This window comes from Scyliorhinus torazame, chromosome 15 (genome assembly GCF_047496885.1).
Source record: "Scyliorhinus torazame isolate Kashiwa2021f chromosome 15, sScyTor2.1, whole genome shotgun sequence".
NCBI lineage: Eukaryota > Metazoa > Chordata > Chondrichthyes > Carcharhiniformes > Scyliorhinidae > Scyliorhinus > Scyliorhinus torazame.
This window is the reverse complement of record NC_092721.1, coordinates 203,417,294-203,444,962: the sequence shown is the minus strand read 5'-3', so window position 1 is coordinate 203,444,962 and position 27,669 is coordinate 203,417,294. Positions and strand designations below refer to the sequence as shown.

Below are 27,669 nucleotides of genomic sequence, written 5' to 3'. Positions count from 1 at the left end.
TTCCTATCTGAAAATCAACCATTCACCGCCATTCTCTGTTTCCTGTCACTCTGCCAATTTTGTATCCATGTTATAAGACTATAAGACGCAGGAGCAGAATTAGGCCACTCGGCCCATCGAGTCTGCTCCACCGTTCAATCATGGCTGATATTTTCTCATCCCCATTCTCCTGCCTTCCCCCCATATCCCCTGATCCCCTTATTAATCAAGAACCTATCTATCTCTGTCTTAAAGACGCTCAGTGATTTGGCCTCCACAGCCTTCTGCGGCAAAGAGTTTCACAGATTCACCACCCTCTGGCTGAAGAAATTCCTCTGTTTTAAAGGACCGTCCCTTTGGTCTGAGATTGTTTCCTTTGATTCTAGTTTTTCCTACAAGTAGAAACATCCTAGCCACGTCCACTCTATCCAGGCCTTGCAGTATCCTGTAAGTTTCAATAAGTTTAAACTAATGTGGCAGGGGGATGGGAACCGATGTAGGAAGTCAGTGGGGACAGAAACAAAAGGCAGGAAGGGAGAGTGTGTAAAGCATGACCAGAGAAAGCAGGGCAGAGAGCAAGGAAGGTCTACATTAAACTGCATTTATTTCAATGCAAGGGGCCTGACGGGCAAAGCGGATGAACTCAGGGCATGGACGGGCACATGGGACTGGGATATTATAGCTATGACTGAAACATGGCTAAGGGAGGGGCAGGACTGGCAGCTCAATGTTCCGGGGTACAGATGCTATAGAAAGGATAGAACAGGAGGTAAGAGAGGAGGGGGAGTGGCGTTTTTGATTAGGGAGAACATCACGGCAGTACTTAGAGGGGATATATCCGAGGGGTCGCCCACTGAGTCTATATGGGTGGAACTGAAAAATAAGAAGGGAGAGATCACCTTGGTAGGACTGTACTACAGGCCCCCAAATAGTCAGCGGGAAATTGAGGAGAAAATATGTAAGGAGATTACAGATAGCTGCAAGAATAATAGGGTGGTAGTAGTAGGGGACTTACTTTCCCAACATTGACTGGGACAGCCATAGCATTAGGGGCTTGGATGGAGGGAAATTTGTTGAGTGTATTCAGGAGGAATTTCTCATTCAGTATGTGGATGGACCGACTAGAGAGGGGGCAAAACTTGACCTCGTCTTGGGAAATAAGGAAGGGCAAGTGACAGAAGTGCTAGTGAGGGATCACTTTGGGACAAGTGACCATAACTCCGTTAGTTTTAAGATAGCTATGGAGAATGATAGGTCTGGCCCAAGAGTTAAAATTCTTAATTGGGGCAAGGCCAATTTTGATGGTATCAGACAGGAACTTGCAGAGGTAGATTAGGGGAGACTGTTGGCAGGCAAAGGGACGGCTGGTAAATGGGAGGCTTTTAAAAATGTGTTAACCAGGGTGCAGGGTAAGCACATTCCCTTTAGAGTAAAGGGCAAGGCTGATAGAAGTAGGGAACCCTGGATGACTCGAGATATTGAGACTCTGGTCAAAAAGAAGAAGGAGGCATATGACGTACATAAGCAACTGGGATCAAGTGGATCCCTTGAAGAGCATAGAGATTGTCGAAATAGAGTTAAGAGGGAAATCAGGAGGGCAAAAAGGGGACATGAAATTGCTTTGGCAAATAATGCAAGGGACAATCCAAAGAGATTCTACAGATACATAAAGGGGAAAAGAGTAACTAGGGACAGAGTAGGGCCTCTTAAGGATCAACAAGGACATCTATGTGCAGAGCCACAAGAGTTGGGTGAGATCCTGAATGAATATTTCTCATCGGTATTCACGGTGGAGAAAGGCATGGATGTTAGAAAACTAAGGGAAATAAATAGTGATGTCTTGAGAAGTGTGCATATTACAGAGGAGGAGGTGCTGGAAGTCTTAAAGCGCATCAAGGTAGATAAATCCCCGGGACCTGATGAAATGTATCCCAGGATGTTGTGGGAGGCTAGGGAGGAAATTGCGGGTCCCCTAACAGAGATATTTGAATCATCGGCAGCCACAGGTGAGGTGCCTGAAGATTGGAGAGTGGCGAATGTTGTGCCCTTGTTTAAGAAGGGCAGCAGGGAAAAGCCTGGGAACTACAGACCGGTGAGCCTAACGTCTGTAGTAGGTAAGTTGCTAGAAGGTATTCTGAGAGACAGGATCTACAAGCATTTAGAGAGGCAAGGACTGATTCGGGGCAGTCAGCATGGCTTTGTGCATGGAAAATCATGTCTCACAAATTTGATTGAGTTTTTTGAGGGGGTGACCAAGAAGGTAGATGAGGGCAGTGCAGTAGACGTTGTCTACATGGACTTTAGCAAAGCCTTTGACAAGGTACCGCATGGTAGGTTGTTGCAGAAGGTTAAAGCTCACGGGATCCAGGGTGAGGTTGCCAATTGGATTCAAAATTGGCTGGACGACAGAAGGCAGAGGGTGGTTGTAGAGGGTTGTTTTTCAAACTGGAGGCCTGTGACCAGTGGTGTGCCTCAGGGATCGGTGCTGGGTCCACTGTTATTTGTGATTTATATTAATGATTTGGATGAGAATTTAGGAGGCATGGTTAGTAAGTTTGCAGATGACACCAAGATTGGTGGCACAGTGGATAGTGAAGGTTATCTAGGATTGCAACGGGACCTTGATCAATTAGGCCAGTGGGCCGACGAATGGCAGATGGAGTTTAATTTAGATAAATGTGAGGTGATGCATTTTGGCAGATCGAATCAGGCCAGGACCTACTCAGTTAATGGTATGGCGTTGGGGAGAGTTATAGAACAAAGAGATCTAGGAGTACAGGTTCATAGCTCCTTGAAGGTGGAGTCGCAGGTGGACAGAGTGGTGAAGAAGGCATTCGGCATGCTTGGTTTCATTGGTCAGAACATTGAATACAGGAGTTGGGACGTCTTGTTGAAGTTGTACAAGACATTGGTACGGCCACACTTGGAATACTGTGTGCAGTTCTGGTCACCCTATTATAGAAAGGATATTATTAAACTGGAAAGAGTGCAGAAAAGATTTACTAGGATGTTGCCGGGACTTGATGGTTTGAGTTATAAGGAGAGGCTGGATAGACTGGGACTTTTTTCCCTGGAGCGTAGTAGGCTTAGGGGTGATCTTATAGAGGTCTATAAAATAATGAGGGGCATAGATAAGGTAGATAGTCAACATCTTTTCCCAAAGGTAGGGGAGTCTATAACTAGAGGGCATAGGTTTAAGGTGAGAGGGGAGAGATTCAGAAGGGCCCAGAGGGGCAATTTCTTCACTCAGAGAGGGTAGTGAGTGTCTGGAATGGGCTGCCAGAGGTAGTAGTAGAGGCGGGTACAATTGTGTCTTTTAAAAAGCATTTAGATAGTTACATGGGTAAGATGGGTATAGAGGGTTATGGGCCAAGTGCGGGCAACTGGGACTAGCTTAATGGTAAAAACTGGGCGGCATGGACTGGTTGGGCCGAAGGGCCTGTTTCCATGCTGTAAACATCTATGATTCTAGGTCCTCCCTCATCCTTCTAAACTCCAACGTGTACAGACCCAGAGTCCTCAACCGTTCCTCATATGACAAGTCCTTCATTCCAGGGATCATTCTTGTGAACCTCCTCTGGACCCTTTCCATGGCCAGCACATCCTTCCTGAGATACAGGGCCAAAAACTGCTCACAATACTCCAAATGGGGTCTGACCAGAGCCTTACACAGCCTCAGACGTACATCCCTGGTCTTGTATTCTAGCCCTCTCGACATGAATGCTAACATTGCATTTGCCTTCCTAACTGCCGACTGAACCTGCACGTTAACCTTAAGGGAATCTTGAACAAGGACTCCTAAGTCCCTTTGTGCTTCTGATTTCCTAAGCATTTCCCCATTTAGAAAATAGTCTATGCCTCCATTCCTCCTTCTAAAGTGCATAACCTCACACTTTTCCACATTGTATTTCATCTGCCACTTCATTGCCCACTCTCCTAGCTTGTCCAAGTCCTTCTGCAGCCCCCTTGCTTCCTCAATACTACCAGTCCCTCTACAGATCTTTGTATCATCTGCAAATTTAGCAACAGTGCCTTCAGTTCCTTCCTCCAGATCATTAATGTATATTGTGAAAAGTTGTGGTCCCAGCACAGACCCCTGAGGCACACCACTAGTCACCGGCTGCCATCCTGAAAAAGATCCCTTTATCCCCACTTTCTGCCTTCTGCCAGTCAGCCAATCCTCTATGCATGCCAGGATCTTACCCTGAACACCATGGGCTCTTAACTTATTTAATAGTCTCCTTTGCGGCACCTTGTCAAAGGCCTCTGGAAATCTAAATAAATCACGTCCACTGGTTCTCCTTTGTCTAACTTCCTTTTTACCTCCTCAAAGAACTCTAACAGATTTATCAGACAAGACCTCCCTTGACAAAGCCGTGCTGACTCAGTCCTATTTTACCATGCACTTCCAAGTGCTTCGCGATCTCATCTTTAATAACGGACTCTAAAATCTTACCAATGGCCGAAGTCAGGCTAACCGGCCTATAATTTCCCATCTTCTGCCTCCCTCCTTTCTTAAGCAATGGTGTTACATTAGCCACCTTCCAGTCCTCTGGGACCCTTCCTGCCTCCAGTGATTCCTGAAAGATCATCGCCAATGCCTCCACAATCTCCTCAGCTAATTCTTTTCGGACCTTTGGGTGTAGTCCATCCGGTCCAGGTGATTTATCCACCTTCAGACCTTTCAGTTTCCCCAGAACCTTCTCCTTCGTGATGGTCACTGCACTCACCTCTGCCCCCTGGTTCTCCTGGACCTCTGGCATCCCACTGGTGTCTTCCACCGTGAAGACTGATGCAAAGTAACTATTCAGTTCCTCTGCATTTCTTTGTTTCCTATATTACTTCTCCAGCCACATTTTCCAGTGGTCCAACGTCTATTTTTGCGCCTCTCTTACCTTTTTATATATTGAAAAAAACTCTTCATATCTTCTTTTACATTGCTAGCTAGCTTGCACTCATATTTCATCTTCTCCCCCCTTCTTGCTTTTTTAGTTGTCCTCTGCTCACTTTTAAAGGCTTCCCAATCCTCTGGCTTCCCACTAATGCTCGCCACTTTGTATACTTTTTCTTTTGCTTTTATGTTGTCCTTGACTTCCCTCGTCAGCCATGGATGCCTTGTCCTCCCTTAGCATGTTTCCTCCTCCTTGGGATGAATTTCTGTTGTGCATCCCGACTAACGCTCAAAAACTCCTGCCATTGCTGTTCCACTGCCTTTCCTGCTAGTCTCCTTTTCCAGTCAACTCTGCCCAGCTCCTCCCTCATGTCTTTGTAGTTACCCTTATGTAATTGGAATACCGTTACATCTGATTCCAGCTTCTCCCTCTCAAACTGCAGGGTAAATTCCATCGTATTGTAGTCATTGCTCTCTAAGAGTTCCTTCACCTTAAGTTCCCTAATCAAGTCTGCTTCATTACACATCACCAAATCCAGAATTGCCTGTTCCCTAGTGGGCTCTGTCACAAACCGCTCCAAAAAAACCCTCTTTTAGCCATTCCACAAATTCCTTTTCTTGGGATCCACGACCAACCTGATTTTCCCAGTCCACCTGCATATTGAAGTCCTCCATGATTATTGTAATATTGCCTTTTTTACATGCCTTTTCTATCTCCTGATTTATTTTCTGCCCCACATCCTGACTACTGTGAGGGGGCCTGTACATAACTCCCATCGGGGTCTTTTTACCTTTGCGATTCCTCAACCCTACCCACAGAGATTCTCTGCCTTCTGATCCTATATCGCTCCTTGCTATCGATTTAACTTCATTTTTTACGAATAATGCTAAACCCCACCCCCTTTGCCCGTCTGCCTTTCCTTTCGATAGGACACATATCCTTGTATATTTAGATCCCAGCCCTGAATCCCTTACAGCCACATCTCTGTGATGCCCACAACATCGTATCGGGCAATTTCAATGTGCACAACAAGCTCATTTATCTTGTTCCGTATACTGAGCGCATTCAGGTACAACACCCTCAATCCTGCATTGGCCACCTTCCTTCTCACACTTGTCACCTTTTTTGCTCTGCCTGAGGGTGATTTTGTTCTCTATTTCTCCTTCAGTAATTACACCTCTAATAATAATCTTTATTATCGTCACAAGTAGGCTTACATTAACACTGCAATGAAGTTACTGAGAAAATCCCCTATTCGCCACATTCCAGCGCCTGTTCGGGAACATATGAACATAACATAAGAACTAGGAGCAGGAGTAGGCCACCTGGCCCTTCGAGCCTGCTCCGTCATTCAATGAGAGGAGTCAGAGGGAGAATTCAGAATGTCCAATTCACTTAACAAGCACATCTTTCGGGACGTGTGGGAGGAAACCCACGCAGACACAGGGAGAACGTGCAGACTCCACATCGACAGTGACTCAAGCCAGGGATCCTGGCGCTGTGAAGCAACAGTGCTAACCACTGTGCTACCTCTCAGCCAACGCTCTGGTCCCCCCCCCCCCCCCGCCGCCGCCGCCATACTGCTTACTGCTTTAAATCCTCCCGAGTTACTCTAGCAAACCTCCCAATCAGGATTTGGTGCCCCTCCAGTTTAGATGTAACCCGTCCTTCTTGTACAGATCCCACCATCCCCGGAAAAGATCCCAGTGGTCCAGAAATCTGAAACCCTCCCTCCTACACCACCAGTTCAGCCATGTGTTTAGCTGCACTATCCTCCTATTTCTAGCCTCACTGGAATGGGGCACAGGGAGTAATCCTGAAATTTAGAACCCTAGAGCTCCTGCTTTTTAGCTTGCTGCCTAACTTCCTGAACTCCTTCTGCAGGACCTCATCACTCTTCCTGCCTATGTCGTTAGCACCTATGTGAACTACGACCTCTGGCTGTTCACCCTTGTTGCTCTTTTTACTTGCTATAAATACACAATTAATAAGGTCACCTTTCTTAATCCTAATTATGAGTATGCTTTCAGAGTCTCTCTCGATACCGCCACAAGGTTTTAACCAAATACCGATCAAAGAGCCAATACACCAGTTAGTTAGTTCAAAGTCAAGGATACTTTATTTACACACAGTATGATTTACTGATGCACAATAACACTACAGGCTAAACTATATCTATCATTAACACTTATACTTAACTTCGCGTGCCCGCTTAGGTCAGAGGAACAATGGCCGTTGTTCGGATCTGAGACTGTTAGGTTCGAAGAGGTAACAGGAGCACAGCTAAGGTCGTCAGCCTGGTAGCGGGCGTTGAACTTGAACTTGCTTCTGGTGGTGCTGGTGGAAGGGCCTGTCCGCTTGAGAGCCAAATCCAAGAGACTGAACCTTTGGCGGGGGTTCCTTCTCATACTTGGGGGGGCTTTGCCCGCTTTTAGGCGGGCCTTAAACTTGGCCCCAATTAATTGGGCAGCTTCTCGATCACTGCCATCGATCTGAGCCAATAAAGGGGTGGGTGCCTTGATGGCTGGGCGTGTCCTAAGTGGCCATTGGCCTTGCTTTGTTTGTATCTTCTTGCTGGAGTAGTGGCGCCGGAATGTCCGGGATGGTATCGGCTACCTGAGCACTAGTTCTTTGTTCCTCGGAGATGGGCCATCAATAAGTAAATCGACCCAGAGTTTCGGTTCCGTCTGCAGACTGCCTTCCGAATATACATTCAGGCTCGGTGCCTGCTTGTTACTTTGCATTGTCCATTTTTCCCTGTATGCTCTGCGAGTGTCCATTTTATATACTGAAAGTGGCCATCCCAGATGGCTACACTCTCCCCCTTCAGGATGTCCTGTGTTCATTCAGAGACATCCTTGACCCTGGTACCAGGGAGGCAACATGCCATCCTGGAGTCTCTTTCACGTACACAGCAGCACCTATCTGTGCCCCTTACTATAGAGTCCGTGTAACTATCGCTCCCCTGCACTTTGCCCTCCCCTGCTGAGCAACAGAGCCAGTTGTGGTGCCACTGTTCTGGCTGCTGTTGTTTTCCCCTGATAGGCGACCCCCCCAACAGTATCCAAAACGGGAGACCTGTTAGAGAGGGGGACAACCACAGAGAATTCCTGCACTGACTGCCTGCCCTTTCTAGCGTTCACCCATCTGTTTGCCTGCACGTTGGGTGTGACCACGTTGCTCTAATTCCTATCTATGATGCTTTCCGCCACCTGCCAGCTCCTAAGTGCATCCAACTGCTGCTCCAACCGAACCACGCATTCTGTGAGGAGCTGCCATTGGCTACACGTCCTGCAGATATGGTCGACGGTAACGCTGGAAGCCTCATGGATCTCCCACATCTCACAGTTAGAGCACCACGCCCCGCTGACTGACATATATGCACTATTTAATTAATTCAAAATAAATACTTAAATTGTTATTATATTAAGTTAGAATTCACTATATGGCCCTGGTGCTAGATTTTTACTGTAAAATTAAATGCTATCTACTAATCCTAAACCAAAGAGAAAATGCTGGTAAATCTCAGCAGGTCCGGCAGCATCTGTAGGGAAAGAAAAGAGCTAACATTTCGAGTCTGATGACTCTGTCAAAGCTCCATAGCACTGTCAGCTCTGACAAAGGATCACCTGGACTCGAATCGTTAGCCCTTTTCTCTCCCTCCAGATGCTGCCAGACCTGCTGAGATTTTCCAGCGTTTTCACTTTCGTTTCAGATTCCAGCATCCGCAGTAATTTGCTTTTGTCCAGTTGCTAAATATTAATCTTTGCCCTCAGGTTTAGTTACTCCACTACCTAGTTAATTAATTACTTTTAATTTGTTGTTTCAACGTTATTTTTTCTTTTCAAATTCAACAGATTCCCTACCAGCCAATCAGGTCACAGCTTTACTGTGATGTCACTTCCATTCTCCCCGCCCCCCCACAATTTGAAATGGTAATGTTGCTACTGTTCCTTTTCATTCCATGGTCTCCAACTTTGTCCATGTCTGTCGCACGACTCTGATCATCTTTTGGCAGTCCATGTGCACCACATCTACCACATTACCCTCATCGACCCTCCCTGTTACCTCATTAAACAAACTTAATCAAGTTAGTTGAACATGATTTGCCCTTAATAAATCCTTGCTGACTCTCCTTAATTAATTTGAATTGTGATTAAGTGACTTAATCTTGTCCGGGGACAGATGATCAAAAGCTCAGTCAAAGAGTTTGGTTTTGAAGAGCACCTTCAAGGAGAAGAGTGACAGTTGGAGAGGTTTAGGGAGGGAATTCCAGCTGAGGGCAAGGGTGGGGGCGGTTAAAATCGGGAATGCTCAAGAGGGCAGAATTTGAAGAATGTGGTTATCATGGAGGGCTGCTGTTATGGGCCGGGGTTTAGAGAACCCCAAAGTGTATCCTGGAGTTCACCTGACCCACCACTTTTACTAGATTGTGGTATGGGGAGCGCACGGTCCACTCTACAGGTGTGGTGCCACAGAGCTTTACAGTAATTTTAAATTAAAACAATGTTTATTTATGAAACCAGTTAACACTTTATAAACCCGCAATAAACATCTTAACAACTATCAACACCAATAAATCCCCAAAGAATACAGTACTCTATAGATAACCCTTAATAAATTCCCAAACAACAAAAGACTCTTTTTAAACACAGAGATCAGGGGCGAGAATCGTCGGGGGCTGGCGTGAATCCTGTCCCCGCCGGTTGCCGAAGTCTCCAGCACCGGATATTCGGCGGGGGCGGGAATCGCGTCGCGCCGGTTGGCGGGCCCCCCCGCGCGATTCTCCGGCCCGGATGGGCCGAAGTCCCGCCGCTAAAATGCCTGTCCCGCCGGCGTAGATTAAACCACCTACCTTACCGGCGGGACAAGGCGGCGCGGGCTGGCTCCGGGGTCCTGGGGGGGGTGGCGCGGGGCGATCTGGCCCTGGGGGGTGCCCCCACGGTGGCCTGGGCTGCGATTGGGGCCCACCGATCCGCGGGCGGGCCTGTGCCGTGGGGGGCACTCTTTCCGTTCCGTCTCCACCATGGTGGAGGCGGAAGAGGCTCCCTCCACTGCGCATGCGCGGGAAACTGTCAGCGGCCGCTAACGCTCCCGTGCATGCGCCGCCCGGAGATGTCATTTCCGCGCCAGCTGGCGGGGCACCAAAGACCTTTTCCGCCAGCTGGCAGGGCGGAAATTCATCCGGCGCCGACCTAGCCCCTTAAGGTTGGGGCTCAGCCCCCAAAGATTCGGAGCATTCCGCACCTTTGGGGCGGCACGATGCCCGACTGATTTGCGCCGTTTTGGGCACCAGTCGGCGGACATCGGCCGTTTCCGGAGAATTTCGCCCCAGGTTTAAATTCACTATTGAGAGCAGTCAGCACTTTGCAATCATCCAGTTGATTTGGAGACTGTCTTTAGTTTGCAGAGAGATCCTCATGCAGCTCCTTGCTTTGCCTGCAGCTATCCAGCTCTCAAAACGAAACTAACCACACCCTGTAGCAAACAGCCTAAAACGAAAGTAAAGCAGACAGACAGCCCAGCTCCACCCACTCTCTGACATCACTGCAGCTCTCTAATAAACACCCATTTCTTAAAGGTACTCTCACATGACATTGTAGAAACTGGAACACTTGATTATTGTTTAACCCCCCTCACCTTCCCTGTGATCCTTGAATGTGCCTCTTCAAGCGGCATCTGAACCAGGGGTCAAAGCAGAAGGCCTTTCGCTTTCGAGCTCGTCCCATTTAGAAACAGAAAGATCACGGTGGAAGGAATAACAATCAAGCTGCTGCCTTTCCGTAACAGGGGCTCTGAAACTGGGAGCTGCAGATTGGACGCGATGGGAGGAGGAGATGATTCGCCAAGGAAGAAAAGAAGTGGAACCGAAGACGAAGAATAGCCACTTTTGTTGGCCCTCACTCCTCGCCATTCTCTTGCAACTGAAGAACTGACACTATGGAATCGCAAGAGTCCTCGGGAGAGCTTGGGGGCGAATGCCAGCACGAAGTCCACTTGTTTATTTAAAAGATTTTAATACTTTGTTGTAAAACTGTTGTAGTATAGATGTTAAACGAAAGCTGTACATATTTTACAATCTGTTAATCCCGTCAGCCTCTGCAGTTTATTTAATTGAATCCTAACTTCCTAATGTTCAAATCTGTGCTGTTGTCTAGTCTGTACCACTTATCAAACAAATGTGAATAGACAGGGGGGGGGGGTGGAATGACTCAAATCACTTCCTGGCTTTGTCCTGTGTATCTTGTCAGAGTGAATATTGACACTGGTGCACCGGCGATCTGGAGCTGTGGGGGGGGGTGGAGGGCGGAGTGGGGATTTGGGTTTGAGGTGGGGGAGGGAAGGAGGGGTGGTGGGGGGGGGGGGGGGGGGGGGGAGGGGGGAGGATGCGGTGGGCGAGAGGGCGGGGTGGGGGAGGGTGCAGAAGCACCTGCGACCACAGGAAGCACATTCTCAGAACTCCTTACACAACCGCAGCAGAAATTCCCAATAGAAGAAAGATTATTTCTGTGGAGAATGGCTGGGAACCGTTCTGTTCTCCAGATTACAAAAGAAAATGCATATGGAGGCACAGTGGAAGGTTTATGGAGCATACTTTAAATAATTTATGGGGGGTGGATGTTGCTGGCTAGGCCAGCATTTTATACCCATCCATAATTGCCCTGGAGAAGATGGTGGTGGTGAGCTGCCTTCTTGAACCGCTGCAGTCCCTGTGGTGTAGGTACACCCACTGTGCTGTTAGGGGCCAGGGCGTTCCAGGATTTGTGCCAGCGACCGTGAGGGAACGGCCGATATATTTCCAAGTCAGGGTGGGAGTGTCTTTGGCGGTGAACTTGCAGGTGGTGTTCCCAAGGTGGGATGTGCCAGGATACTCCCAGAGCTGGAGGCTGTACCTCTCAGGAAAGGCTGAACAGACTGGAGCTACTTTGTGGAGGAAAGGGAAGCCCGAGGGGTGATGTGATACAGGTGCTTCAAGATTACGAAGAGCTCCCATTCTCCCCCGGGGTCACAAGGCTCAATCCCACACAAGACATTGAAGCCACAAAAATGATTTCAAGGCTGACATTCGAGTGCACACTGAGGGAGCTGTGCCCTGTCGCAGTTGTTGAACTGAGGCCCAGTCTGCCATCATGTGCGGGCATAAAGAATCACACGGCCCTGTTTGCAGAGGAACAGGGGTTTCTCCCTGGAATCCTGCCTAATGTTTCTCCCTCAATCAATATCACACAAAACTGATGATCTGGCCATTATGGCAGTGGTGTATGACGGAGCTTGCTGCCGTGATTCTGACACTTCAGAACTACTTAACTGGTTGTAAAGTTCTTTGGAATGTCTTGAGGATCATGAAGCCACTTGATGAGTACAAGCCTTTCTGATGTAGAGAACCGGTTGTGTGGGGCCAGCCAAGGAAAGGGCCATAGAAACAAAGAAGATAGGAGCAGGAGGAGGCCATTCGGCCCTTCGAGCCTGCTCCAGCATTCATTATGATCCTGGCTGATCATCAAGTTCAATACCCTGATCCCGCCTTCCCCCACATCCTTTGATCCCCTTTAGCCCCAAGTGCTATATCTAACTGCTTCTTACATAGTGTTTTGGCCTCAACCACTTCCTGTGGTAATGAATTCCAACCACTCTGGGTAAAGAAATGTCTCCACGTCTCTGTCCTAAATGGTCCACCACGTATCGTCAGACTGTGGCCCCCTGGTTCTGGACACCCCCCCCCCCCCCCCCCCCACACCATCGGGAACATCGATATAAGGTGGTGACTGACAAATTTATTCCAGAATCCAGGAGACATTTCGTTACCCAGAGAATGGCGGGAATGTGGAACTCGCTCCCACTGGGCGGTGGACAGCGTTGATGCATTGAAGAACGTACATCGATCGGGCGAGACAGTGCAGGGGAGAAAGAAGGCAGCTCACGTGGAGCATAAGCACCAGCTGGGCCGAATGGCCTGATTCTGTGTGTGTGTGTGTGTGGAAAACTCTGCGTCATGAAAGACTACCCAAGTCTTCATGGGAGTCAGTGAGGTTAAGAGCTCCCTGAATCTCGATAGGGGAGATGGGAGGAGGTAGAAGCTGAAATTACTACCCAGGAGTGTTGCTACGGTGATCTCTCAGAGACATAGGCCCTGAAATGCGTGCTAAAGTTATAGTGCCTTTGATTTGACCAGCGCAAGCCGTTACCATGACGACTTGCAGGCGTTGCTATGGATACCAAAGCTGGATGTTACACAAAAAAAACAAGGTAAAGAATGCGACTAAAAATATAAAATCAGTGACAATCTGACCTTGCCTCGAATCGTCTTGGAATCGGTGGGGGGGGGGGGGGAGAAAAAAATGAATATATAATTCAAATTGGCACCCATTGATTGAAACATCCTTGAAATAAATATGAAACACACACAAGGCGGTGAGTGGTGGAGGTATCTCCTCCGAAGGTTGCCAGTTACTCTAGGATTGACATGGATTCTCGAGGAACTGTAGATTAATCTCTTCGGGCCCTACTGGAGTCAAAGAATCCAGGGAGAAAAATCCCTTGAGGGCCGTTGAAAAGAATTATGGGAGTATTGGAAAAGGATTGAGGAAGGCCGGCTATCCAGAGGCAGGATGGAAGGTCCAGCGAGCGATCCAGCCGGATTGTGAAATCTGACCCTCGAGGGACTGACTGACTGAACAGGTGAGTGGAACCCAGCTTCAGGGGACAGCCTCTGTTAACTCAATCATTCGACACCTCACGCTGTCTCCCTGCAGAGAGCAAGGAATCTGCACCCAGAAATCATAGGCCAGGCACCTCTTGAGTGCCCAGTCCACAGCTACACAGTGAATTGGGAAAATGGTGTGTGGGTGACTTTGGACCTTTGATTTCCAGAGCGATATGGTGATATGTTTCTATTTCAGGACGGTGAGAGGCTTGAAGGGCAACTTGCAGATGGTGGTGTGCCCAGGTATCTGCTGCCCTTCTAGATACGAGAGGCCGTGGGTTTGGAAGGTGCTGCCTAAGGAACCTTGGCGGGTTCCTGCAGTGCATCTTGTAGGTGGTACGCACGGCTGCTACTATGCGTCGGTGGTGGAGGCAGTGAATGTTTCTGGATGGGATGCCAATCAAGCGGGCTGCTTTATCCCGGATGGTGTTGAGCTTCTTGAGTGTTGTTGGAGCTGCACTCATCCAGGCAAGTGGAGAGTATTCCATCACACTCCTGACTTGTGCCTTGTAGATGGTGGGAAGGCTTTGGGGAGTCAAGAGGGGAGTTACTCACCGCAGGATTCCCAGTCCTTGACCTCCTCCTGTAGCCACAGTATGTATATGGCTGGTCCAATTCAATTTCTGGTCAATCGTAATCCCCAGGATGTTTGTCGAGGGGGATTCAATGATGATAATACCATTGGACCTTTGTTGGGGCTGTTTAGCACAGGGCTAAATCAAAGGGGCTGTTTAGCACAGGGCTAAATCGCTGGCTTTGAAAGCAGGCCAGCAGCACGGTTCAATTCCCGTTCCAACCTCCCCGAACAGGCGCCGGAATGTGGCGACTAGGGGCTTTTCACAGTAACTTCATTGAAGCCTACTTGTGACAAGAAGCGATTTTCATTCATTTCATGCGAATGTCATCGGGAGATGGGTTACTTCTCTCTTGGAGGTGGTCGTTGCCTGGCTCTTGTTCTAGAGGATGGAAGTTGTGGGTTTGGGAGGTATATAAATTTTAAACACAGAGGCAATGAATATAAGGTGATATTTAATCAATGTATGAATATTCATGTTCTGGGCACACCATTCCAAATATTACACCCATGACAATCATGAGGGGGTTGGACACGGCCAATCGGGAGAAGCTATTCCTGCTCGTGGAAGGATGAAGAACGAGAGGGCACAGATTGAGTGATTTGCAAAAGAAGCAAATGTGATGTGAGAAAATACTTTCTCACCCGGCGGGTGGCTGGGGTCTGGGATGCACGGCCTGGAAGTGTGATGGAGGCAGATTCAACCGAGGCATTCGAGAGGGCGTTAGATGATTATTTGAATGGAAACAATGTGTAGGAGTGCAGGGAAAAGGCCGGGATTGGCACCAAGCCATGGTGCTCGTTTGGAGAGCCGGTGCAGACAAATGGCTTCCTTCTGATCCTGAAAAAGGGGGAAAGTGAAATTCATCAAGCGGGGTCAGGGTTATGGCGAGAATGCGCCTTGCCATCACTGAGGCAGCGATGGTGAAGTCCGATACGGAAGATGTTTCCAAAATGGTGGAAGATTTGAAGTGATTAACTGGTGAACTGTGGTTTTCATGACCTCATAATGATAGCAAGAGGAATGGAGTGAGGATCCTCATTAATGGAGTGTTAAATCAGCAGGGCCCTTTTACGCAGGATGGTGAGTCATGTTTTGTCCGGGTGGCTGTTGAGGTGGAGATTGAAGCCTCATTTAAAAATGAAGGAGGCCATTCGGCCCAGTGAGTCTGCACCGGCTCTTGGAAAGAGCACCCTACCCAAGCCTACACCTTCACCCTGTCCCCATAACCCAGTAACCCCACCCAACACTGAGCACAACTTTGGACACTAAGGGCAATTTAGCACGGCCAATCCACCTAACCTGCACATCTTTGGACTCTGGGAGAAATTGGAGCATCCGGGGGAAACCCACGCAGACACGGGGAGAACGTGCGGACAGTGACCCAACAGGGAATCGAACCTGGGACCCTGGAGCTGTGAAGCAATTGTGCTAACCACTATGCTACCGTGTTGCCCAATCATTCCGCTTCCATCCCCTCTCATGGGCAGTGAGTTCCAGCTCATTACCTCTCACTGTGGAAACAAGGTTCCGCTCAGTGTCTCGCAGCGGAAACCTTAAATCTATGTCTCCCCCGAATCCTTATACCATCAGCTGATGGGAACAGATTTTCTTTTTCAACCTTATCCATTCCTGTCATTATCTTGTAAACCTCTATCAACTCTCCCCTCAATCTCCTTCAGTCCAAGCAAGCCCAGCTTCTCCAACCCAACCTTGTCAGTAAAGTCCCCTCATCCATTCTGACACCTTGCCCACTCAGTTAGTTTTGGGCAGATCAACGTGATCTTTATTTGATGGATCCGATCACAGGATATACCGATTGCAACAATATCAACAAACACCAGGAAGGGGACACCATCCTGGCCTGATGGTGGGCAATGCTCGTGTCATATGAAAGTCGGCAAAGTCCCCGAGGACCATAGGCTGCTCTTCCCCTTTTTTTAAATGGGTGTGCTGACTGGTGGTGATTTAACCCGAGGGTCGCCACGCCTCGGGCGAGGGGCGAGGTTGAGAAGGCGAAAAAAGAGCTAATTGGGTGAGTACATTCATAAAATCTATAATAACGAGCAGAGAAGAAGGAGTAAGAGCGCGAGGAGCCGTGAGTTTGAAAGAGTGAGAGGAGGAGGGCAAATACAAACAACGGTTCAGAAAGTGGCATGGAACCAACCGGAGCAGCTGACTGGTAGGTCGGTCCAGGTGAGCTTTCATTCAATCCTTGTGGTAGTCACCACTGATGTGTTATACTGTATATATGGGTTTTACGGTAAGGCCCCTGTACTACAGGTACGGGGGTACATCCATACCTGCTGGCTCCGCCCAGTAGGCGGAGTATAAATATGTGTGCTCTCCATACAGCAGCCATTTCATCAGCTGCTGTAGGAGGCCACACATCTCTGTAATAAAGCCTCGATTACATTCTACTCTTGTCTCGTCGTAATTGATAGTGCATCAATCCTTTAATCAAATTCATTGATAAAAACTTAGTTGGGACTAAGAATAAATAAATAAAAAGGAGTATAGATTAGTACTGTGCAATCACAGTAGAAGGATTAAGTAAGAAACAAGGTTCCTAGCTAACGTAAATAAGGCCCCATGCTACCGTAATTTCTATTTTCAGGGAGTAACAAGCTTAATCAAGAAGGATATCATGGCAGGAGACTTCAGACCCGTGATGTGCTGCTCCTGCGCAATGTGGGAAATGAGTGACCATGTATGCAGAAGATGTGTCCAAATTCAGCTCCTCGCTAACCGGATTTTGGAGCTGGGGCTACGAGTGGACTCAATGTGGAGCATCCGCAATGCCGAGGAAGTTGCGGATGGGGCGTTTAGCGAGGTGGTCTGACCGCAGGTGAGAATTGCACAGGCAGAAAGGGTTTGGGTGAGCATCAGGAACAGTAAAAGACTCAGGAAGGCAGTGCAAGAATCCCCTGTGGTTCATCCCCCCCCCCCCCCTCTCAAACAGATATACCGCTTTGGATATTGTTGGGGGGGATGGCAGAGGAAAGCAGCAGCAGCCAAATCCACGAGACCGTGGGTGGCTCTGCTGTTCAGATGGGTGGGAGAACAACAAGTGGCAAGGTTGTAGTGATAGGGCATCCAATAGTTAGGAGCACAGGCAGATGCTTCTGTGGCCGCAAACGGGAATCAAGGATGGTATTTGCCTCCCTGGCGTCATGGAGCGGCCGCAGGGCATTCTGGGGAAGGAAGATGAACAGCCAGTAGCCGTGGTATACATTACTACCAATGACATAATAAACTAAGAGATGAGGACCTTCAAACCGAGAACTGGAAGTTAGGAGATAAACCAAAATGTACCTGAAATGTAGTAATCTCAGGATTACTCCCAGTTTCACACACTAGAGAGAGCAGGAATAGGAGGATAGATCAGATGAATGTGTGGCTGGAGAGATGGTGCAGGCGGGAGGGATTCAGCTTCTTGAGGCACTGGGACCGGTTCTGGGGAAGGTGGGACCTGTACAAACCGGACAGGTTACACCCAGGCAGAGCTGGGACCTATGTCTTTGCGAGGGCTTTTGCTAATTCTGATGGGGGGTTATTTAAACTAGTGCGACAGGGGGGTGGGGGCCCCAGGATTGGGATCAGATGGGTCAAAATCAGATCAGGAAAATTAGCGAGTGATGTCGGAGATGTTGTGATAGACTTGGAATTACAGGAGAAGCAAAGTTTTACAAGTGTCCAGCGAGGGAAAATGGTGGGGTGAAACTGTTTATACTTCAATGCAAGGAGTATTACAAACAAGGTAGGTAAGTTAAACGCACAGGTAGACACATGGCAGCAGGATGTTGCTATAACGGAAACCTGGTTAAACGAGGGGCAAAATTGGCAGCTCAATATCCCTGGAGACAGAGTTTTCAGGCAGGACAGAGGGAGAGATAGAAAAAAGGAGGGGAAGTAGCACTAATGGTTAAAAAAAATCAATTCCAGTTGTGAGAAGAGATGATATACTAAACGGGTCAACAAACGAAGCTTGAGGCTTTGTCTCAGAAAGAAAAAAAGGGCAGTCACGCTGCTGGGAGTACACTACAGACCCCCAGATCGTGAAAGGGAGATGGAAGAGCAAATATGTCAGCAGATTTCTGCCCGTGAGAAATGAAATGAAAATCGCTTATTGTCACAAGTAGACTTCAAATGAAGTTACTGTGAAAAGCCCCCAGTCGCCACATTCCGGCGCCTGTTCGGGGAGGCTGGTACGGGAATTGGACCGTGCTGCTGGCCTGCCTTGGTCTGCTTTCAAAGCCAGCGATTTAGCCCCTGTGCTAAACCAGTCCCTGTTTACAGGGGGCAATAATAGTCTGAGACTTTAATTATCCCCAAATCAACAGGGAATCAATCAAACAATTTAAGAGGAATTGAGGGAGAAAAGTTCATGTAGTGTGCCCAGGAAAATATTTTCACCCAATTAGTGACAAACCCAACGAGAGGAGATGTAAATCTAGACCTTGCCTCGGGGATAGTGATCACAATTCAGTTAGATTCTGTATTACCATGGAAATGGACAGAGGTAAAGCAGGAGTAAACATTTTGACCTGGGGGAAGACAAATTGTAGAAATGAAAAGGGACTTGGCTGAGGTGGGCCAGCCAACACTGCTGGAGGATAAATCTGTGGAAAACCAGTGGAAAGCACTAAAAGAAGAGATCCCAAATGTACAAAGTAGACATGTCCCCTCCAGAAATAAGAGTGGTACTGCCAAGCCTAGACCCACCTGGTTGTCTGGAGGAACACAGAGGAAAACCAAACAGAAAAAGAAAGCATATGGTCGGCGCAAAGGACTAAGCAGTGCTGATAACCTAGACAAATATAGAAAATGCAGGGACAAAGTCAAAAAGCAAATAAGGAAACCAAAGAGAGAGCATGAAAAAAGATTAGCAAGCGGAGTTAAAGAAAATCCAAAGATGTTTGATCAATATATTAATCGTAAAAGTTTAGTTAAGGAAAAAGTGGGACCTATCGGAGATGAAGACGGGAACGTGTGTGTAGATGCAGAGACTGTGGGAAGGGTTTTAAATGAATATTTTGTCTCCGTGTTTACAAAGGAAATGAATGATGCAGATATAGTCGTCCAGGAGGAACACTGTGTGAGACTGGATGGAATAATCATAGAGAGGAAGTACTCGAGGGACTGAACTTTTTGGAGGTTGCTAAGTCGCCAGGGCCAGATGGATTGTTTCCGAGGCTAATGAAGGAGGTCAGGGAGGAGATAGCAGATGCTCTGAGGGTGATTTTCTCAATAGACACATGGGAGGTACCGGAGGACTGGAGAAATACAAAGGTGTACCATTCTTTGAAAAGGGATCGAAGGAAATGCTGAACAATTATTAGCCAGTTTCTCTTACGTCAGATGTGGGAAAATTAGTGGAATCAATCCTGAGAGATAGGATTAACTGTCACATAGAAAGGCATGGATTGTCAGGGATAGTCAGCATGGATTTGTTAAAGGAAGGTCTTGCCTGACAAATTTGATCAAATTCTTTGAGGAAGTGACAAGAAGGGTTGATGAAGGTAGTGCAGTGAATGTGGTGGACATGGATTTTAGCAAGGCGTTTGACAAAGTCTCACGTGGCAGATTGGTCAAGAAAGTGAAAGCCCATGGGATACAGGGCAATGTGGCAAACTGGATAAAAAGTTGGCTTAGTAACAGGAAACAAAAGGTTGATTGGCTGCCCTTACAATTGGAAAGTTGTTTCAAGTGGTGTTCCACAGGGCTCGGTGTTGGGACCCTGACTGTTTGTGTTATATATTAATGATGTGGACATGAACGTGGGAGGCACAATTCAGAAATTTGCAGATGACACAAAGATTGGCCAAGTGGTGGACAGTGTAGTGGATAGCTATAATCGTCAAAACGATATAGATAGATTGGTGGAGTGGGTGATAAAGTGGCAGATAGAATCTGACACTGAGAAGTGCGAGGTCATGCACTTAGGGAGGTCAAACAGTAATAGGGAGTAAACAACGAACGGGAATATACTAAGAGGGGTAGATGAAGTGAGAGATCTTGGCGTACAGGCACACAGGTCCCTAAAGGCAGCAGTTCAGTAGACAAGGTTGTTAAGAAAGTATGTGAAATGCTCTTCCTCATAGGCAGAGGTATAGAATATAAAAGTAAGGATATAATGTTAGAATTGAATACAACACTGGTGAGGCCACAACTGGAGTATTGTGTGCAGTTCTGGTCACCATTGGCCGGGAGATTAACTGGACCATCATATCAACACCATGATGTCTAGAGTTCAGAGGTTGGACACTGATGAATAGCTTACGGCTTGACTCCCCAGAGCCTTGCCACATTCAACAGCAGAGGTCATAGGAATTAGGAGCAGAAGTCGGCAATTCAGCTCTTCGAGCCTGCTCCTCCATTCAATCAGATCATGGCTGGTCTCTTCCTGGTCTCAAATCCACCTCCCCACCTGTTGCCCACATCCCTTTAACCTGTTTTTTAAGAAGAAATATATCTATATCCTTCTTGAAACCATTTAATGGTTCAGACTCCGCCGGACTATGGGGCAGCGAGTTCCACAAATTCACCACCCTCTACGAGAAGTAGTTCCTCCTCATCTCAGTTCTAAATCTATCACCTCTCAAACTATATCTGTGAACTCTCGTTCTAGGTTGCCCAACAAGGGGCAACATTTGGACTACATTTACTTTATCAATCCCTTTCAGTATTTTATATACCTCAATCAGATCCCCTCTCATCTTTCTAAACTCCAGCGAGTATAAGCTCTCCTCATACATCAACCCTTTCATCCCCAGAATCAATCTGGTGAACGGCCTCTGAACTGATTCAATGCCATCACATCCTTCCTCAAATCGTGGGCAGAACGGTAGCATTGTGGATAGCACAATTGCTTCACAGCTCCAGGGTCCCAGGTTCGATTCCGGCTTGGGTCACTGTCTGTGCGGAGTCTGCACATCCTCCCCGTGTGTGCGTGGGTTTCCTCCGGGTGCTCCGGTTTCCTCCCACAGTCCAAAGATGTGCGGGTTAGGTGGATTGGCCTTGATAAATTGCCCTTAGTATCCAAAATTGCCCTTAGTGTTGGGTGGGGTTACTGGGTTATGGGGATAGGGTGGAGGTGTTGACCTTGGGTAGGGTGCTCTTTCCAAGAGCCAGTGCAGACTCGATGGGCCGAATGGCATCCTTCTGCACTGTAAATTCTATGATAATCTATGAAAATAAGGAGACAACCGGACACAATACTCCAGATGTGCTCTCACCAACCCCCTATACAATTGCAACAACAATTCTCTACTTTTGTACTCAGTCCTTTTGCAATAAATGCTAACATTCCATTTGCCTTTCTAATTACATGCTATACCTACATACCGACTTCCTGCGATTCATGAACAAAGACAACACTGGCAAGGTCAACATTTGTTCCCTGGGCATCCTTGAGAAGATGGTAGTCTTCTTGAACCCCTGTAGTCATGATGGAGGATATCATCAGTGAGAAGAAGGGTCTTCGTCTCCACAAGGATTGGTCACTGCTACAAATACTGTCATGGATAGATCATAGAATCATAGAATTTACAGTGCAGAAGGAGGCCATTTGGCCCATCGAGTCTGCACCGGCCCTTGGAACAAGCACCCTACTTAAGCCCACGCCTCTACCCTATCCCGGTAACCCAGTAACCCCACGTAACCTTTTGGACACTAAGAGCAATTTATCACGGCCAATCCACCTAACCTGCACGTCTTTGGGCTGTGGGAGGAAACCGGAGCACCCGGAGGAAACCCACGCAGACACGGGGAGGATGTGCAGACTCCGCACAGACAGTGACCCAAGCCAGGGTTCGAACCCAGGTCCCTGGCGTTGTGAAGCAGCAGTGCTAACCACTTTGCTACCGTGCCACCCATATTGCTACCGTGTTGCCCATATGCATCTGCAACAGTCAGATTGGTGAGGGGGAGGCTAAGTAGGCTTTTCCCTCTCGTTCGTACCCTCACCACCTGCCACGGATTCAAGACTGGGCCTCCAGGAGGCGCTGTGGGCCATCAGCAGCAGCAGAATTGTTTTCAATCACAATCAGCAACCTCATGGCTCGGCACATCCCTCACTCTACCATTACCACCAAGTCAGGGGATCAACCCTGGATCAAGAAGAGAGCAGCAGACTGTCGTGTTGGGTGTTCCGATACACAAACGAACCAACACGGTTGTAGATGGTACAGAGTCTGCAGAGGGATTTGGATAGGCTAAGTGAATGGGCTAGGGTCTGGCAGATGGAATACAATGTTGACAAATGTGAGGTTATCCATTTTGGTAGGAATAACAGCAAAAGGGATTATTATTTCAATGATAAAATATTAAAACATGCTGCTGTGCAGAGAGACCTGGGTGTGCTAGTGCATGAGTCGCAAAAAGTTGGTTTTCAGGTGCAACAGGTGATTAAGAAGGCAAATGGAATTTTGTCCTTCATTGCTAGAGGGATGGAGTTTAAGACTAGGGAGGTTCTGCTGCAATTGTATAAGGTGTTAGTGAGGCCACATCTGGAGTATTGTGTTCAGTTTTGGTCTCCTTACTTGAGAAAGGACGTACTGGCACTGGAGGGTGTGCAGAGGAGATTCACTAGGTTAATCCCAGAGCTGAAGGGGTTGGATTACGAGGAGAGGTTGAGTAGACTGGGACTGTACTCGTTGGAATTTAGAAGGATGAGGGGGGATCTTATAGAAACATATAAGATTATGAAGGGAATAGATAGGATAGATGCGGGCAGGCTGTTTTCACTGGCGGGTGAAAGCAGAACTAGGGGGCATAGCCTCAAAATAAGGGGAAGTAGATTTAGGACTGCGTTTAGGAGGAACTTCTTCACCCAAAGGGTTGTGAATCTATGGAATTCCTTGCCCAGTGAGGCAGTAGAGGCTCCTTCATTAAATGTTTTTAAGATAAGGATAGATAGTTTTTTGAAGAATAAAGGGATTAAGGGTTATGGTGTTCGGGCGGGAAAGTGGAGCTGAGTCCACAAAAGGTCAGCCATGATCTCATTGAATGGTGGAGCAGGCTCGAGGGGCCAGATGGCCTACTCCTGCTCCTAGTTCTTATGTTCTTATGTTCTTAACTCTGTTTTATTATTCTGTACAATAATAACTATTAACTTCTGGCTGTGGTTCGTACTTCACCAGCTAACCTGTGGACCCTGCCCTAGCACTATCTTATTGAGGCACATGGTGTATGTCTGAGTAGCACACTGTGAGCTCTGTGCTCTGAGCAGTCTCCTGGTAGAATGAGCGGGAACTGTGGTGTTCCCTGTTTTATAGTGCGTGTGCTCTCACTGGTGATTGGCTGTGATGTGTGTGTGTTGATTGGTCCATCTACCTGTCCATCAGTGTGTGTGTGTGATTGCACCATGATATGCTGATGTGGATATCATGACATCCCCCCTTTTCACAAGGATATGTGCCTACATGGTAATAAATATTGGTGTGTACTGAGTGCATCTGAGTATGTGTGTGCAATATTTACAACATGTACATGAGGCTAAACTATATACATAGGAAGGTGTCAGGTGCAACAGAGCAACGAGGTTGTATCACTAACATAACAAGTGCACATATCAAATATCGAAGGAGAACTCCTGGAACGACAAGAAAGAAACACGTTAACATTATTGCACAACAATTCAGTGAGTCCAATGTGCAAACAGGCTCATAAGTCCAGTCTATTAGGTGGGCGACGAATTTGGGTTGACCGTTAGGGTGGCACACCATTCATCGCCCGGATTAATGCTGTGCACTGGCATCGGCTGGTGGGTCCTACTTGGGGACATCCGGTTCCTGTCTATTACCGCAACGCGGAAGGGTTCCCGGTCATCGGTATCACTGGTCTGCACGTCGTCAGGGTATGACTCGGTGTATGGAGGCTGAATGGCCCGCACGTACCTGCGAGGCTGGCGGAATTGTTGGGAGTTGGCAGGTTGAGCTGCTCGACAGCAGGCAGCGTAGTGGCCCATCCTGCCACAGCGGAGGCATTGTCGTTTTCACTGGACATTGCCGCTTTAAGTGTGCGGATCCACAGTTGCCGCACGTCGTGACGTCATGGCGTTCGTTGCGCCACTGCGCATGCGCGGTCCTGCGTAGAGCGTGCCTGCGCATCATGTCCCTCTGCGTCGACGCCCCCTCTTTTGGCGCGTACAAGCGCGGGAGGCCTCGGAAACCGCGCGAAATGGCCGCCCTCTTCCGGGCCGCGGGCCGGGAGGAACTCGATCGACTGGACCCGCTCGGCCTCGTAGGTCCCCTGCCGTGCCGATTCGGCCGCCTGGAATTGGGAGTACCGGCTGGTCGCGTTTTCGTGGAGTACGCAGGTCTCGATGGCGGTGGCTAGGGTGAGGTGCTTTATTTTGAGGAGCTGCTGGCGTTGGGTGTCCGAGGTGACCCCAAAAACTATCTGATCCCGTATTATGGAGTCGGAGGTGGCCTCATAGCCGCAGGACTGCGTGAGGATATGGAGGTGTGTCAAATAAGATTGAAAAGGCTCATCCTTACCCTGCAGGCGCTGCTGGAAGAGGTACCTCTCGAAGCTCCCATTAACTTCCACGCTGAAGTGTTCCTCAAATTTTAGAAGGACCGTCTTGTACTTCGTCTTGTCCTCGCCTTCCGCGAATGCCAGGGAGTTGTAGATGTGGATGGCGTGCTGCCCCGCCGTGGAGAGGAGGAGGGCGATCTTCCTGGTGTCTGATGCATTCTCCCTTCTAGGAAGAGCTGGAAGCGCTGTTTAAACATCTTCCAGCTGATGCCGAGTTTCCAGCGATTTGGAGCGGCTGCGGCGGGCTGATGGTGTCCATGGCGCAGGATGGCGGATCTCTGAAGAGGAGCAGGTAGGTCTCATAGTCGCTGGCGAGTTTCCAGGCCTGGTATCATGTCGTGTTGGGTGTTCCAATACACAAACGAACCAACACGGTTGTGGATGGTACAACTCTGTTTTATTATTCTGTACAATAACAACTGTTAACTTCTGGCTGTGGTTCGTACTTCACCAGCTAACCTGTGGACACAGCCCTAACACTATCTTAGTGAGGCACTCAGCACATGGTGTATGTCTGAGTGGCACGCTGTGAGCTCTGTGCTCTGAGCTGTCTCCTGGTAGAATGAGCAGGAACTGTGGTGTTCCCTGTTTTATAGTGCGTGTGCTCTCACTGGTGATTGGCTGTGATGTTGTGTGTGTGTTGGTTGGTCCATCTACCTGTCCATCAGTGTGTGTGTGTGATTGCACCATGATATGCTGATGTGGATATCATGACACAGGCCATGTCAGGAGAAACACCAGGCAGACCAACAAATGAGGTGCCAACCTGGTGAAGCTACAACACAGGACCACTTGTCTGCCAAACATCATAAGCAGCGAGCAATTTCACAAACAACAGATTGGATCGAAGCTCTGCAGTCCTGCCACATCCAGCCGTGAATGATGGTGGACAATTAAACAACTCAATTAAACAACTAATGGGCAGCACGGTAGCACAGTGGTTAGCACTGCTGCTTCACAGCTCCAGGGTCCCGGGTTCGATTCCCGGCTTGGGTCACTGTCGGTGCGGAGTCTGCACGTTCTCCCCGTGTCTGCGTGGGGTCCCTCCGGGTGCTCCGATTTCCGTGAATGAATAAAAAAAGATCCAATTCAGCCGCTTTGGCCTTTAGAACTGAGCACGCTCAGTCAGTAGTGATGTTACTGAGCCAGTCTTGATGATGGATGTTGCAGTCTGCACCCAGAGTACATTCTGCGCCCTCACTCCCCTCTGTGCTTCTTCCAAACGGTTTTTGACATGAAGGAGTATTCATTCATTAGTTGAAGGGGGTCAGTAGGTGATAATCAACAGGAGGTGTCCTTGTCCTTGTTCGACCTAATGCCACGAGACTCCATGGGCTCCAGAGTTAATGTTGAGGACTCCCAGGGTAACTCACTCCTGACTGTATACCACTGTGCTGCCATCTCAGCTGTGTCTGCCTTGCCATTGGGACAGGATATACCCAGGGATGGTGATAGTGGTGTCCGGGACATTGCTGTAAGGTGTGATTCCGTGAGTGTGACTGTCGGGCTGTTGCTTGCCCAGTCTGTGAGACAATTCTCCCAACCTTGGCACAAGCCCCCAGGTGTTAGTGAGGTCGACAGGGCTGGCTTTGCCATTGTCGTTTCCGGGTCGATGCTGGCTGGTCTGACGGTCTTATTCATCAGTTTGATACAACTGAGAATCTCACTCGGCCATTTCAGTGAGAATTTAACAGTCAACCACATTGCTGTGGGTCTGGAGTCACATGTAGGCCAGACCGGGTAAGGGCGGCAGATTTCCTTCCCTAAAGTATATTAGTAAACCAGATGTTTGGTTTTTTTGGCAGCTTTATGGTCACTCTTACCACTCCTAGCTTCTGATTACTGAACTATTTCAACTCTTTATCCATCTCGGCATTCATAGAATTTACAGTGCAGAAGGAGGCCATTCGGCCCATCGAGTTTGCACCGGCTCATGGAAAGAGCACCCTACCCAAGGTCAACACCTCCACCCTATCCCCATAACCCAGTAACCCCACCCAACACTAAGGGCAATTTTGGACACTAAGGGGCAATTTAGCATGGCCAATCCACCTAACCTGCACATCTTTGGACTGTGGGAGGAAACCGGAGCAGCCGGAGGAAACCCACGCACACACGGGGAGGATGTGCAGTCTCCGCACAGACAGTGACCCAAGCCGGAATCGAACCTGGGACCCTGGAGCTGTGAAGCAATTGTGCTATCCACAATGCTGCCGTGAATTCAAATTCACCTTCCCTGGATTCCAGTCCATTCACATGCATTCTAGCTTGTGACTGCAGAGCAAGGGTGAAACACGTCTGCCTGCATGCAAGCCTAGTTTCAGAAGGTTTGATCCTTGTATAGATAATGGGTTAATAGTAATGGCAATGGGTTAGTGATGTGTATGATTATGTAAAAGTGATATCAGTAGTCAGGCGCTAGAGACCTGTGGTGAATGTATTCACCTAATGCATGAGCTGTCTGTCTGATACTGTAACCTATGACCTGGAAGTGGTGATACGGACTACTTCCTGGTACAGTACAGTAACCCCAGTGGGCTCCGCCTCTGGCTCCGCCCTCACCGGGGCCATATATAGGCTGGCCACCTGTGGGTGGCATTCATCTGTACAGCCGACCCTGGCTAGGCAAGTTCATGATTACTAAAGCCTAATGTTCACTCGCTCTCTCAGTCTCTCGGTGAATTGACGGTACATCAAGACCCAATGGAAGAGATGAAATAGTCCGTACCCTGTAGCTTATCTTACATATAATGTTAATGAAGTTGTTTGACCTGATTTAGACCACAATTAATCATGGCAAGAGGGAGGTTTTGCCAGTATGGATGAAACCACAATAAGCATAGTGGCAGTGATGGTAGCACCAATCTAACAATGATTTGGTGCCATCAACAGAACATCCACAATGAACAACTGGCCGATGACTTGCTTCTAGCAAGAACCTGAAAACGTACCTTGGTGAGAAGCACACTGAGAATCA

At 48.2% G+C, this 27,669-nt stretch overlaps 2 protein-coding genes across 3 annotated transcripts in view; both read left to right on the top strand.

Annotated features, from left to right (window-relative positions):
* The window catches only part of LOC140392133 (arf-GAP with Rho-GAP domain, ANK repeat and PH domain-containing protein 1-like), a 209,737-nt gene extending 198,725 nt beyond the window's left edge, over positions 1-11,012 (top strand). Inside the window, 1 exon segment of the mRNA XM_072477471.1 lies at positions 10,662-11,012. The gene's annotated coding sequence lies outside the window, so the exon portion shown is untranslated.
* A 2,220-nt stretch (positions 11,013-13,232) lies between these two features.
* pde2a (phosphodiesterase 2A) overlaps positions 13,233-27,669 on the top strand; it is a 698,440-nt gene continuing 684,003 nt past the window's right edge. For both annotated transcript variants that reach the window (XM_072477464.1, XM_072477463.1), the window contains exon 1: positions 13,233-13,550. The gene's annotated coding sequence lies outside the window, so the exon portion shown is untranslated. The remainder of the gene's footprint in view (positions 13,551-27,669) is intronic.